The 15,494-nt window shown below is 37.5% G+C and overlaps 2 long non-coding RNA genes across 3 annotated transcripts; one reads left to right on the forward strand and one right to left on the reverse strand.

The window, feature by feature from the left end:
* Positions 1 to 4,240: 4,240 nt before the first annotated feature.
* LOC143303161 (uncharacterized) lies at positions 4,241 to 8,507 on the reverse strand. The gene is made up of 4 exons (XR_013059187.1): positions 8,441 to 8,507; positions 8,011 to 8,363; positions 7,602 to 7,783; positions 4,241 to 7,479 (listed from the first exon to the last, which is right to left on the reverse strand). It is a non-coding gene; the product is annotated as an uncharacterized LOC143303161 (long non-coding RNA).
* A 707-nt stretch (positions 8,508 to 9,214) lies between these two features.
* LOC143303162 (uncharacterized) lies at positions 9,215 to 14,014 on the forward strand. Of its 2 annotated transcripts, XR_013059189.1 has the most exons (3): positions 9,215 to 10,841; positions 10,918 to 11,125; positions 11,355 to 14,014. It is a non-coding gene; the product is annotated as an uncharacterized LOC143303162 (long non-coding RNA). The 2 variants fall into 2 exon arrangements; XR_013059188.1 differs by having other exon boundaries at positions 10,918 to 14,014.
* Positions 14,015 to 15,494: the final 1,480 nt, after the last annotated feature.

Raw genomic sequence — 15,494 nt, forward strand, 5'->3', positions numbered from 1 at the left:
CGTGCGTGTCTTTTTCCTCCCCCCCCCCCCCCGGAAACCGTGTCCCCCACTACCCTTCTTTCTTACCGATCGATTCCATGCTCGAATATTTTTTTACTTTCTCTTTATCTTTCTTTGACTCGTTGTCCAAATTGTATTTTACATTTTTTCTATTAACGATCATGAAATTGAATCTCGATGGAAAACAGCGATCGAGGAGCAACGAATTTTTGTTGATCCGAGAAATTTGAATGTCTCGTTCTATTCGCGATCGACGATCTTCTGCAAAGAAGAAACCGGAATTCCAACTTGCGTCCCATCGCTCGCCGTGTTAATTATCGCAATTGTTTAATTGGCTCAATTGGGAAAGTTCTCGGTACGAATTAAGATGGTGAATTTTTGCGGCCTAACCGCAAATTCCAACGTTCGTTTCCCGGAAGCGTGTTGGTAAATCCTGGTTTCCAGTAAAACCGAGTTATCGAGCTGAAAAATAAAAGATCGTTCGTCAGAAATTGGAAACGTTAAATCGATTCTATTAGCTAAGGATATTTACACTTATGTCGTATCTATGTTTCGTACGCGTATACATAATTCGATATATTTATTACTCCGATGATTCTGCAATAGATAATCCCGAAGAGGTATCGTGGAAAACTTTCACTCGCGTTCTGTGTTTTAATGCGTTGAAAATCAACTGTTTCGTTATTAACAGACGTAAACGGGCGTTTATGATGCCAGCGATAAACGAGCATTGTGTGAAAGCGAGACGTGGGCGGAATTGGGTGTAATTGAATTCGAACCGAAGTAGTTTCTATATTTGCAAAAATACACGGGTTAAAGTGGTTAAAAATAAATGAATATTTTAGAGAAATCCGACGGACAAACTGCTCTTTAATCGTCTTACGCGATGCTTGAATAATTATTTACGGAATCGTGTAGGATGTTGCGAATAAATGTATTTAAATAGCGGCTAATAATTTTACATGTTCTGCTTACGTATAAGAGAAAGCGAGCAGGCAATGGAAATTACTCTTTGATTTATTTAAAGTTTCGTTAAATTCATTTGATTTTCTTAATTATTTCACCTTTCATTCTTCCCTTAGTTTCATTTTTTTATCTTTTACGATTTTCCAACTTTTCCATCGCAAACTTTCTCTTTTCTAATTTGTTGTTTAACGTTCTAACTCAACTTTGTATTAGATCGCCTGAAAAGTTTCTTTCGTTTTATAAGCAAATGATGGATGCACGATATTTTCCGTTTTATATCATTTTATCGAATTACGTACGATCCATTTTGTTCTATCAAAATAAAGATCACCCACAGGCTGAAGACTATCCGCTAGACCTAAACGCTAGATTCAATTAGTTATTTAAATTAAGTAATATTTACTTATTTATAATACTTACTTACAAATCATACTTATCTATAATAAGTATTAACTTATTATAAATAATTAGCCTTGTCACTGCGCCACGCCAGAGAAATTACTGAAAATTCTCAATACGAGAATTGATTGTAAATTTTAACAAATATAAAAAAAAAAAATAAAGATCACAACGTTCAACAGATTAGGTTTCGTGTTTGTATAAAGATACGTCGTTGTAAAAGACGTGTCTGTAAAAGAAAGACGCTTTAAAAATCTAATTTTCGAGAACCGATATTCGGTGAAACTCGATCTCACAAATACAAAGTTGGAAAAATCTGAGTTTTCTAAACACGAGTTGCAATCGAAGAATTTGTCGCGTTTACGCGATCTTGCAGCTCCTTCTAATTTTTCCCAATTGTTTTCCAATTTCTTTATCGTGACTTTTAATTTAGCCGTATCTTATTTACTTAATTTGTTACAAACGTTCATTGCTATGTGGCGATAAATTTTATCACACGGTCACGTTTCCACGATCGCTTATATGGAATTGAAATTATTATTTCAAGCCTTTATCGCGATAAAATTCCTGTCGAATTTTACAAGATCGATCAGCAACTTTATCGTGATCTTTGCTCGATAATATTTCGAAAGGAAAGTTTGACATCGCGATGATTGGTCAGGGTCATAATTGCTCTTCCTACAATCTCTATCCCCTACGCTTCTTACGCGAAGCCTTGCGTTATCCAGATTCGAACGGCTTTGTTTCGCGCGCTCGACGTCCTCGCCGCGTAAAAATAACTCGATAGTTTTCATGTAAACGCCACGATACATCGTACACGGGCATCCGAATTGTTTTTGCTCTCTGACGAAAGATATTTCTTCATTTTTACCGTAAAGGAATCGCAAACGAGCGTGACTGAATATCGATTTTTCAAAGTCTCGTAAATTTAACGGGACTCGCGATCTTCTAATAAAAATACAGATAATTTCACGTAAAATGGATAATTTTGATTCTGGAAATTAAATTATGAGATGATTATTAATATTTTCATTTATTCTGATTTATTTTTTCAGAAAATCTTTTCGCGATAACGAGTGACAATTAATAACTTGTCGAACACGTATATTCAAATTATGATTCAGTATAGCGTACGATATTGAATTTCCTTATCTCGTTGATCGTATTTTTATCGTATTAATCGCGATTATGAGGGAACAGCTCGATAAAAGAAGAAACTTCAAGAAGATATTTCTTGACTAGTCGATTTTTCTTACTTTCTTCGCTGATCGTTTCTATGTAATTAATAATCTTCTGAAACAAATTCACCATCGTATTCATCCTTATCGATTAGGAATCAATCGTAACATTGTCTACCCTCGTGTCTCAAACGAATCGTTCGTCTCCGTAGGCCTCCGCGAAATAACGTAGCTCATAAATAAACGCTTAGAATATGAAAAACGATCATGTAGCTGTCTGTGGCTCATGAATAATTCACGGCAATCGGTCTTGCGTTCGTATCTTTCGCTGGTGGTTGCCTTGATTGAAGTTAAATTCCCATTTAACTGGGACTACGTTCTACGCACGCATAAGTTTTATTTATCTTCGGTCTTTTTCTTTCTCGTGTTTATATTGGTTGAAGAGGGAGTACGATGATTAAAATCGTTTTATCAGAACGGTCGAAGCAACGTGTATCACGTTCTTGGTGAAAATAAAAATTACTTTACGTGGCTAAATCAGGGCCACGGCTCTCCTGCGTAATTCGATTAATATTTTATTATTGTAATATTATTGGTAAAATTGTACAAATTATTAACAGCGCTAACATTCTTCGTTTTTCTTAATCGCAGAAACTTACGCGTATCTGTGCTTTAAGATTTTTCATGAAACATGTTTCGTAAGGTATCGCGAGAAAACATCAAATACGTTGCCATAAATTACATATCTTAAACGTTATTATACGTGATGCAACTGTTAAACTCGATTGCTCATGAAAAGTTAACAATTCGTGTTCTTTATATCTGGTATCGGAATCTTGACGATAAAGAAGCAATAATCTTCCAAGTCGTTAATTTTTTATTTCTCATGACTTTATTACGCTTTGAAAGGGTCGTGCTCAGATCGAATTTCGGAACGCTATATTGCAATTGAAAGACGGATATGGACGCGTTATCGATATTATCGCAGCATTATCTCGTAAAACATGTTCATATCGGTTGCGGCTTATCAATCGAAGAAAGGCAAACAACCGTGTTGATCCTTCCAGCTTGCAACGTTAATAAACGAATTTACTAAACACTCCTTATGTTTAATCTAAATTGATACGAGTAATCTGGAATCATTTGTTATTTTTTATTTAGCCGAGGAACATACAGATACAATTACCAGAACGCAATGATATTTTCTACATTTTTGTAATTTCTATATGCAATAGAATAAAATATACGTTTTACGCGTATCGCGTTTCCATATGTTTAAAGAGAAGAAAATATTTAATAACACGCTATACATTCTGTATAAATTACAGAAATACCTAGAACATTGTACCATTGTCAGTTGAATTGTTCGTATTTCAATATGAAATTTCATAGTTAGATGAAATTCAATTCATATTCAGGGGAGAACGAATATTTCATATATTTCATATTGCAGCAATTGTTCTCTGAAAAATTAATACAAAATTATTAGTCATACGCGTATTCGAGTCAAGAAATTTTGCAGAAAATCAAACTGATATTATATATTATCTCCGATATTATATAGTATGTTCGAAGTATTTTTATTTCTATTATTTAATTTGTACTTTACTATTTGAATAAATATCTTTAAAATGACTAAATACTGTAAAAAATGACGCTAAATAACTATCATTCTCGTAAAACATTATCCGATAGAACATTTGTGTTTCATTCAATGGATATATTATTATTAAAATGGGAATTATAATTGTGATATTAATTGACGAACAGGAACGATTGCCCGTAGGACGAAGTGGTTTTTCAAAATGTCAGATTAAAAAATCAGCATCGTTAATTCATACGTGATGCTTTCAGTTAACCGTGATGAAATATTACGGAGCCTGTCCAATAAATCTTCGAGGTCTTCTTTCAAGGTTCTGAATCACTGGGGCTCCTTAATCTTCGCTATCTTTTCGAACATGTAATTCGCGTATTGACGATGCAACGACATCTCGAACGATACTTTTGATCGACGCAACTGGACCATCCACGTTTCCAAGTTTTATATCCCATGTTATTCATGAGCTCCACTTTCAATTTCTTTTCTTCTTCTTTTTTTTTTTTTTTTTTTTTCTTCCCTAATGAACGTTCGAGTTGAATGGAATCGTAGAGAATCGGAATGAAATAGATTAGAAAGGCCGTATCACGATGGCGTCCTCGCATTTTTATTTAACCAGCCAGCAGGCAAATGAAATCGCGATGCTTGCCAGCGGGCATAATTTCCACGAACTCACTGGCTCGACCCCGTTCTCTAATCTAATTGATCGATCTCTAATTAACTCGCCGATCACGGTATATCGCGATTTATCCTGACGGATCGAGAGGAAAACACGGACCATCAAGGGGAACAGGTTCTTCTTCTTCTTCTTCTTCTTCTTCTTCTTTTTCTTCTTCTTCTTCTTCGTCCTGTTCTATCGATCTCAGCTTTGGAAAATTTACGATTCAGCTGTTTATATCGAAATGCGATTCTGCGGTATTTCGCAGTGGATTTAACAAATTTGCATTTAACAAATATCGCGCGTTTAGGTAGCGACAGTTGAATAAAATGTTCTCGTGGTATTTTTGAGATTTTAAGAACAACGAATTCTGATACATTTTGATAATCTCTGTTTTCATCGATAAATTTTGGGTAAAAATGAAGATTACATTTCTTTTCTTCTTATATTTTAGACAATTACGTTAGTTAATTGAATTAGTTGAATATTCTACATTGCATCTACATTTCGATTTCTTCGCTCTAATTACATCGTTTATCAGATTTACTTTATTAGCGTTACAAAATTACGCTATCAAATTTTTCACTCTCTAAGAGATCATGTACATCCAACGATAAACTATGCCAGTTTCGTACTCTAAAGAAATACATTGCAAAAATGAAGATTACATTTTTTTTCTTCTTATATTTTAGACAATTGCGTTAGTTAATTGAATTAGTTGAATATTCTATATTGCATCTACATTTCGATTTCTTCGCTCTAATTACATCGTTTATCAGATTTACTTCATTAGCGTTACAAAATTACGCTATCAAATTTTTCACTCTCTAAGAGATCATGTACATCCAACGATAAACTATGCCAGTTTCGTACTCTAAAGAAATACATTGCACCACTGAAATTCCGCTAGAAACGAATCCACAAAAGTCGGTCAAAAGGCAGCAACAGGATTAATTATTTTCTGATCTGATCTTCTCTTAATTGCTTCCTTCGCTTAATGAATCTTTTACCGACCAACCGGGTTCTATCGTTGGTCTCATCGCGACCGATTAGAACGATTAGAGAACAGGAAACAGAAGCTGTAGTCGCTTTCCAAGAATGTGCAATAGAGGAACAACGTTCTTCTTCCTGCCTCCTTTTTTTTCTATTTTTTTTTCTTTTTTTTTTTTTTGCCTCCCTATTTACCTTGGCTCTGGTGGAATGTAAAAGATACGTAAGTCGAACGTAGACAACAGAGGCAAGAAGTTTCTTTTTTAATGGACTTGTCGTGTAGAAACGTGGTCAACAGACGCATGCAGGTGCTGGAAAGAGCTAGCAGAAGGAAACGTTGAGTGATTATACGCCACGTTCGCCGATGTGTATTGAAAACGACCGACGTATGCAAAGTTGGCCACTGCTTCGACTACGAATGCCTGCCAATCTACGTGCGATAGCCATACAAACTACGATCATGCAAATGTATGAGATTATTATACTTGTGAACGAGTTTAGGTATGTTCCAATAATCATAAATTAAGGTTACGTCCGGTTATTGTTTTTGGAATATTTCTAAGTTTTCGCGTTAAAATAACGAACTCCCGGTGCGCAACATTTTCCTTCGAAATTAACGAAGATATTTCGATATTTAGGAACATACAGGCTTTCGTATATCGCAATACAATTTCATCCGCAGCTCTCTCTAATTAAAGATTTTGTTACCAAGTACAATGTAATATTTGCAAATACACGCGAACCAGGTCTATTTCTTGACCGCGAGGTCGAAATTAAACAAATACCTATATACATATATATATATATATTTAGAAATACATCGAATTATACGTTGAACTCTAATTTTATCCGCATTAAAGATTTTACCGCAAATTATTTATCATTCGGAAACTTGCAAACTCGTAGATTCTGTCCAAAGATTCCTCGAGTTAAAGATTTTCATACAAAGTATTTGTCGTTATTCGAGAAGACGCGATTTTTACGCGTCGATATTGCGCTATTTTTCCAACTTATCCAGAATTTGTTAAAACATAGAAATCTTATCAAATTAAACTGACACGTGTTTTACTTCGTTTACTTTCCTCGCAGCAACGTTCGAGGAGCACACGTTTGCTTTTTACGTGACCTATTTCCTGCGAAACTTGCGGCAATACCACTCGAAAATAGCGCGAAATCATCGTGTAACCACATCGGGGGGCTAGAAACGAGGAAAAATAATCGATTAGAACGGCGAAGGAAAATTCAGAGGCTGGTTATTGTTTTTCTGCGACGGCCACCGTTCTCCCGCAAGGCTATTTCTGCCTCCTCGTATTTCAACTCGAAACCGGACTCGTGGCACTAATGAATCGCGGTTCTCCTGGTATTGCATAAGGCTGTCTTTTTCTTGCCTTTCGTACGCTATCAATTCGTGTTCATGCGTGCACTCATCTCACGCCGTTTCGATTTATTGCACAGGTTTTATGGGAGATTTTTATCTTCTTTAATACTTCACCGGAAACTCGCTAAATCTTTTCAATCTTCTCAACGTTACTCTCGTTATCTTTGCAAATCTTCTTTCTAAATATCTTCCCGAAAGATAATTAAATTTAACTGGCTATCCGATCTTCTTTCGTTTTCTTCTCCACGGATTATTCCCATCGTCCCTTTTCCAATATCTTCTTTTCTCGTGGTTTCCAGCAGTTACGAGGAAACTGTTGATACAGTAATCGCGTAAATTGAACCATCGCTTTCGACTAGGAATGCGGCGAGAATTGACTCGACCTACAGTCCGCTGTTTCATATTTATCGCCAATGTTCACGGCAACGTACGTACCATAAAATAACGTCGAGAAACGCATGCTATTTAGCTCGTTGAATTAATACTGGCTACGCGGTAAAAATATATTCAGTTTCCCTTGAAATTTGTGGCACGAGTTAATACTGCGAATCTTCGACATTTCCTTTCCTCCTTAAATGTAATATTAATCACGATTGGACCAAGTGGAAACCTGTAACCTAACGTTTGAAAATTATTCCGTGTCGTAAAAGTATTAAATCGTAAATCATCTTCCAAAATTTATAAATGACGAGAAACACCGCTATCTCTCAGAGGAGATACCGTGGTGTGGCAAAATTACAAACGAAAGGTAAACTCGATTGGAACGCCGAAGACATGCACGTGTCTACCGATATATCTATAGAATACCGATCGACATTTCTCAGCTGATTTGTATTTACCGTACCGAGGCTTTGATTAGTCCACAGCGAGTTCGATTACGCTGCAAACAGCTTCGAATGGATAATTCGACGCGAAGGTCGCTCGTGGCCTGCAAGGTTGCGCGTTTAGATCTCCTTAACTGATGCAACACACTTCTCCAAGATGGTGAAAAATGCGAGGACGATCGCAGGCACCCGTATACGCTGTATGGAGTGTGGAACAAACGCTATTATCGCGAATTCCGTTCCCCGTGTCACGTTATTCAACGTCTTGCGCTCTCCCTCTATCCTTGAAACCGTCGCTCAGTTTATCTGCTTCCGACGAAATCATTGGGATCTTCTTTGTTCTACACGCTTTCGACTGTTTAATCCGTTTCGACTGAAAATTATAACGCCTCCTAAAAAAACTTCTTTGTGTTTTCTTTATATTAAAAAAAAAAAAAAGAAATAATATACATAAAAAGACATGGCAATTTCTTAGTCGTCGAACTGCATATTTGCTATAAGACTCTTTGCAGGCACTTTATTCAGCAAGCTTGTCAACAATGTTCAACGGGAAATCACGAAGAATATTTCTCGTTTTCTCTGCATATTTTACAACGTCGAAAACTCGCCGATCATCGTAAATACAAACACTCCGCACCTGTGCTTGAAAAATCGGTCTGGTTTTAATATTTGCTTCAACCCATGTCTTAAGATTAGACAGTTAAACATCCAGCTCGTGCAAATACTTTCCTTCTCTAAACGTGATTGTTTGAACGCGAGCACGTGTGCGAGTTCATATGTGTGCTCCTTAGTTGAAATCGTACGTTTAACGTTGCACGTATGTCGGCTAGTGGATTCCAGTTCTCTGTCGAATGATCTTTCTATCGAACTGTGTATGAAAGAATATATATTCGTACGTCGTTTGGAATTGGAGAGATAACCTTTCCCACGCGATAAGAAGATGAATAATCGTACAACGATTACCGATTTCCGAGGTCGTAGAAAAATATCGTTATCTATGCGCGATGAATATCATAATGGGATTCTGTGTTCGATGGAAGTAATTGGTGATACGGTCGGGATAAAAGGAAGATAATTCGATAAATCGAGGTTAATTGTCCGATACTTGGTAATTAATCACGAATTAATCACGATTGCGTTGTACGAAAATTAATAATTCGATAGTTAGAGATACAGAAATTTATAATCTGGAACGGTGGTAGTTCGAGATTAGGTTGAGGTTAGGTGTCAACGACTTAAAACTGAATAACCTAAAAATCGATTAATCGCAAATCGCAGATAAAGTCGACGATTCGACGCTGATTTAACGTTCTTGCGTATGTTTTTAACACTTCGTTGAAGTTTGCTGCTTCTTGAGATACTTTGCACGCGAGATGAGGAAAACGAGATTTCTTAAGGAGAATTCAGCGGATTTCGTTTGAAAGAGCAACACAAGCCTTCAGTTCGGTACACGGAGCTCCAGATCTGCTTTAATCAGGAAGGAACTGCAGATTAGGCTACTCCACTTTCATCTCGTGAAACGGCGAAACCGTGCCACTTGCTACGGCGTGAAAAATTAGTATAAAATCTGCAGTGAAGCGATGCGTACTCTACAGCTTCGTACGTATTTCTATAAATCGTTAAAATTTATCCGGTGCTGATATATTTTTCCTACAACGGTCGTAAGCCATCCTTCTTTTTCTTTTTTTTTTTTTTTTTTTTTTTTGAACGTTACATTGCTTTCCCTATCAGAAAAGATTTGTTCGCGATTTAAGATCTCGTCGCAAATAACGTACGACATTTTTAAACATGAAACTTCCATTCAGAGTTCCCTCGCTCGCATTAGCCACGCATACAGTGGATCTGTTGATTAATCTCAAAAGGCGATTAGATCGTACTTGATGTTTTCCTTAGAAAAAAAGAGAGAAAGAACCATGTACGGTGCTTATAAGCTAAGTATATAAATTTTCTTCCTAGTATACTTCGTTGTATCGCGTAATTTCGTTTCTTCGTTTTTCCAAATCGAAATGACAGAAGAAAGAAACTGATCGAAACGATCGAACGATCGGATGAGTGGATTAAAGTGGAAGAAAAAGTCTGGCGGATGGTCGTGTCCGGATGGTCGCGAGGCGTGACGCGTTATCTGGACGCTCCCCAGAGTTATTAAGCGTCGAGGCGCGGGATAAGTAGGCCAACTAAGCGGCGACGCTTTGTGATGTAGATAACTCGCGGCTAATGCAAATGCATTCGTACGCATGCACGCCTATATACGCACGCACGCGATGCCCCTGTATGCGTATGCACGCGTGTTGCGAGCTACGATGGAATGCGCGGGTAAACAAAGAGCACGCGCGAGTACAGTATGTTCCACGAGCGGCGAATATCTTTTATCGTCGAGTCGGTGCACGCTATGGAAACCTAACAAATTTGTACTTGTTAAACGTAGAAGGACGAGCCATAAATTATAAAACCGCGAATTGCGTATTGCAAATGACATACATATGGCAATTATTGAGACTTAAGAAAACAAGAGTATATCGAAGGCAATAACGTTTATAAATTATCGAATTACGCAAAATGGTTGTAATATTTATAGCGTGAAACGATCCTCTCGCTAAGTTCTGTTCCTCTACTTGTGTTCGTAAAAAATACGAATATGAATAAATATCCGCGAACTGTTTAATTATTAGTAAAACTACACCGCGCCATAAGTTATAAATTACAAAGCTTAATAAATTTGACTGACAGGCGTGATAACGGAACAACTGGAATTTTCCAAATAAATGCTTCGTATTATCATTTACAATTATACAAATATAAATTTGCGGAAATATCTATGAATTAATTGATTATCGGTACAACTTCACGAGTCGTAAGTTACAAATTTGCAATACAATTTATACAAATAAATTTTCCGTACTGTCGTTTATAAAAATCTGAATTTGCAGGAATTGAAATCTGAATTTACACCGAACAACGAAATAGAAAACCAAGCCTTCGTTTCTTTCGCCCATCGATCTATGAAACAGCCTCTAGCCACGATCTCACGGGACAAAGGAAATCTACATTGAATCGCGGCGCGGTGCGACGTGGCGTTGGTGGAAAGCGGGCTTAAAGGCCGCAGATTAGTCGTTAAACCGAGCACCGGTTACATGTGTAAGTCGCGATAATAATACCATAATTCCTTTCAGGAATAATGGAATACGTACACCAGTGACCTAGTGCCGTAATGGCGGCGAGCAAAACGACATCTTCGATAGCGCAGCTGCGTTATTTCATGCATGTTATTAACGTTCCAGCTCTATCCTCCTTCGACGCGAATTCTTTTCACTTTGTCGCGCTGGCATAAATTTATTCCTTCGTCTTGAAATATCGTTTATTGCAGGCGGCCGCTTCTCAGAATCGAAGAATCGAAAACTTTTGCATAGTTTCACGTCATTGCCGCTTCCGAACGAGAATGTTAATGCGTAGCTTCAGCTGGTCCCAGTGCAATTCCAAGACTCGTTTCGTCTCGATTCCAAGAAACGTGGGCAGCGCGATATTTAATCGTCGATTTCCTCGTGTCGCATTTTTCTATGGTGTTCAGCGATATAACGTCACCACTCCTAACAGTCGTCACTATAAATCTATCATCAAGATAATGAGCGAAATTTCACGAATAAACGCAACCACGTGTCACATTGTTGTTGAACGTTCGATAGAAAGTGGTTTTCCAACGAACGAGATTCTGTTGAGCGCGAATTATCGAAATGTGTAAAGACGTCGAAGTGTAAACGAAACTGAAGGTAAAAAGGTTGTTCGTGAGAGACGAGAACGAGATTATCAAAATCTCTCGAACTGGAATAAGATGATCTTTACGACGTTTCGACTATCAGACGCGTATTTACGAACAAATTTATTTATCTTTACCGTTCTTAATTCGACTACAAACTCTCTATGCTCCTTTTAAAATCGAATCTCGATTGATTCAATTGTTTGTTCGAAATTCCGTTGCGTTTAAATTACCGGAATTTCCAACCACGTGGACGCGTAGATGAAAACCGAAAATAGAAAGATTCCTTATCGCCGTAAATAGGAAGAAGCAAGAAAAAAAGCTACATGAACATACACGTTATCGATGGTCAAATGGTCGGAATTGCAGAGAAAGCAAACGAAACGAAAAGGGAACAATGTTATCTTTGCGTTCCGAAGGAACAGTTTACCGTGACATTAAAGTCACATTTTTTAATCTGTGTATCAATAAGGATATTGTTGATAGTAACAATGAAACGAGGTCTCTTATCGATGAAAATATGACATCCGGGCACGTGAAACGCGTTTCGAAACGACCAATTCGAATGTAAATAGCCGATTGATGCGCATAATCACGCCGGTGCCTCTTGTATGCTGATCCATGCACGATGCTCCGAAATACACAATACGAAAGTGTGCCTCCAATTTTCTTATGCTAATACCCCGCTGTCCTCCATTCGATGGAATCCTTTTCCAAAGTGCGAGATGCGTTTAATTCGTTTCACGCGCGCTCGCAACGGGCAGGATCGTGTTTCTCTTGAAAACCGAGTCACGGATTCCGCGGGTTGCAAAATACTCGATGCATCGGTGGTATTTGCGCGTGACAAGCGTGTCATTCGAACAGCGATACACCGATGCGATGGACGATGTTTTTGGAGTTGAACGAATGACGCTTTGCTCCGAAATTGAGTTACGTACGTTTTCGGAAATTACGATTTTCCGTAGCTTCGTTGACTTTCTAATGATATTCCGCGTTCGAGGTAGAAACAAACCGTTGCTTACTTTTATTTATTTATTTACTTAAAAGGGTCTTGACAAAATTCTGTCTACGCGGAATATTATCTTCTTAATTAAGATTCCGAGTGTAATTTTGCTTATATCTGATATGTTCTCGCGTAAGGCTGTGCCAAAATTTTTCTTACGTTCAATCATTTCGATGTTTACGTCGAGTACAATGTCGTGGCGAAAAAGTATACTCGCCATCGAGGAAAACAATTCCTTTTTGTTACTTAAAGTAAAATTTAGGTAGAACAATACATATATTCGTAATTTTAACACATTTCACAGTAATAACGAACTAAAGATTAATAAATAGGTGGCAACGATCGAGAAACTGTGGATTAAACCATCGAGTGGTCAATGTTTTCTTAATCTAGGATCCAAGTTCCGGATTTTAGCATACGTGGATTGTGCGTTGGAAAAGTTCATAGGACTCGAAAGCCATCTTTCCGTACTATACTACAAGTAAAAGATATTCGGTCAATAAATAAATAGTCGATCGTGATGTTAATGCGAAATAAAATAAACTGTTACGAAAGTAATTTTAGAAATGAAGTTGTAACGAAGAAGAAGTCACGTCGCATAGGTGAGACAATTTTTTTCTGTTACCGATACCGTTACATGCGAGATTATAATATCGGAATAAATTTCTCTTGACATCCAGAGGCGTGCAATTTGTCAATCGAAAAGTGAAAGCGTGAAAAATCGTGTCAGAACAGATGGAACAGGTTTTCAAAGAAGTTGATCGATGGGATGATTTTATCGAAACAAAGAAAAAAAAAAAAGCATAAAGAGAAGTGGCGAATTGAAAAGAGGTCAATCACGGTATAAGCGGCGAGTCGTATTAAATCAGAAATTGATATTAAGTCGTTCAAACGTTCGGTAAACAAATGGCACGTTGCCAGACTCGAAGCAATACGGCAATACACCGATTGGCAATGCACCAATTTATCACGTGATGGACTAACGAGCCAATGGATTTTATAGAACGTCACCGGTGTATTTAATCCGGGCGAATAGCGACGAATTTTAAAACTGGTTCGTCAGTGATTTGTCGCTACTTTTTTCCCTCGCGAGTAATAGCTCGATTAATTGGAGCAATTAATTCTTCAGAGGCAAATACAAAGGTATCTACGCTCGATGAAATTTATTTTCGATGATCGATGTTTGCACAGATATTCACAGTACTACTATTTAAATATTCTGTTTATTACTATGTAAATATTCTTTAAATATACCCTCGAGCTTTTCAATTCTCTCATTTTCTAATCTTTCCCCTAATTCTCTAATAATTCCCTAATCCTCGAACGAATCTTCAACTTTCGAAATGTTGACATACTCGTAAATCTTTTACTTATAGTAAATTATCAAACTTCGTTTAGGAGCCTCGTTTTCGCTTCGTCGATTCTTTTCTTCTCCTATTCTGGCCGTGAGGAAGAAGGAAGGAATAGCAACGTTCTGTCCCCTCTCCCCGTTCTGCCTCCTGTGTCCACAAAGAAAGGCAAAGTTTACGTTAGATAAGGAATTGCGTGCTGGTCGACCAAACACAGATTTCGAGCCGCTTTGTTTGGAATCGCTGACAAAGATCCAGATTATGCGGAGCCAGCATCGAGCTCGCGATAAAGGAATACATAGTTCGAAGGCCGCGGCTAGATATACCGGCTGTCCATGAAACAAAGAAACTCAAACAAAATGCAGGAAATTTTTTTTGCTCTTCAATTTATCGCGTGTCGAACATGGTGCCAACTATTGGAAACGGCGTTAAAGAAGGAACAAAGGAACGATTGCAGGTAAATGGCACGTTGTACCTCTTTCGAGTTATTTTTCAAATAATTGTAAGTCGCTGAAGCAGTTGAAGTTGTTTCCTGTATTTAAAATTTAGTTTCGAATCTGTTAGTATAGAATTCTAAAGACAGGATAATAACGAGCAATTGGAATTTTTACATTGTGTAACCCGACGTGAAACAAGGAATCCGTCCCTCGGTCAAGAAGGTTGCCATCTGGGAAAGAATACTTAGCCGAGTATGTAAATAATCTTAAGGAACCGTCATAAATGTGGCATTTTTCGATCATGGCCTTTAAGTTCGTTAACTTGCAATTCGAGAGGTTCCGCAGAATTATTACTTAGCCCTGTACATTAGTTAATGAACCAGGTAATACCACAAACAGCACTCGAGGGCCATTTTTTGTCTGTTAGCGACCTTCAATAGAGGGCGATCAGCATTAATCCTCATCCGTTAGTTTCTATCCAATTAATAGCGTTGACCGTTACTCACTTCCTTTACGAAAATCACAATCAACGAATCCGCTTGTTTTGTGCGCTGGACACACTCATCACTAGTTTTTTCTTCGTGACGTGACTGTTGTTAAATCTTACTTGCTAGTTACAATTCTCGCGGAACATATGGTGACTTGCTAAAAACGCTTTATACTGAAAACATCTTACAAAGCTAGTTACAATTCTCGCGGAACACATGGTGATTTGCTAACAACGCTTTGTACTGAAAACATCTTACAAAGCTAGTTACAATTCTCGCGGAACACATGGTGATTTGCTAACAACGCTTTGTACTGAAAACATCTTACAAAGCTAGTTACAATTCTAGCAGAACATATGGTGATTTGCTAACAACACTTTACGCTGAAAATATCTTACAAAGCTAGTTACAATTCTAGCAGAACACATGGTGATTTGCTAACAATGCTTTGTACTGAAAATATCTTACAAAGCTAG

Source organism: Bombus vancouverensis, chromosome 9 (assembly GCF_051014615.1).
Source record: "Bombus vancouverensis nearcticus chromosome 9, iyBomVanc1_principal, whole genome shotgun sequence".
Classification (NCBI taxonomy): Eukaryota; Metazoa; Arthropoda; class Insecta; order Hymenoptera; family Apidae; genus Bombus; species Bombus vancouverensis.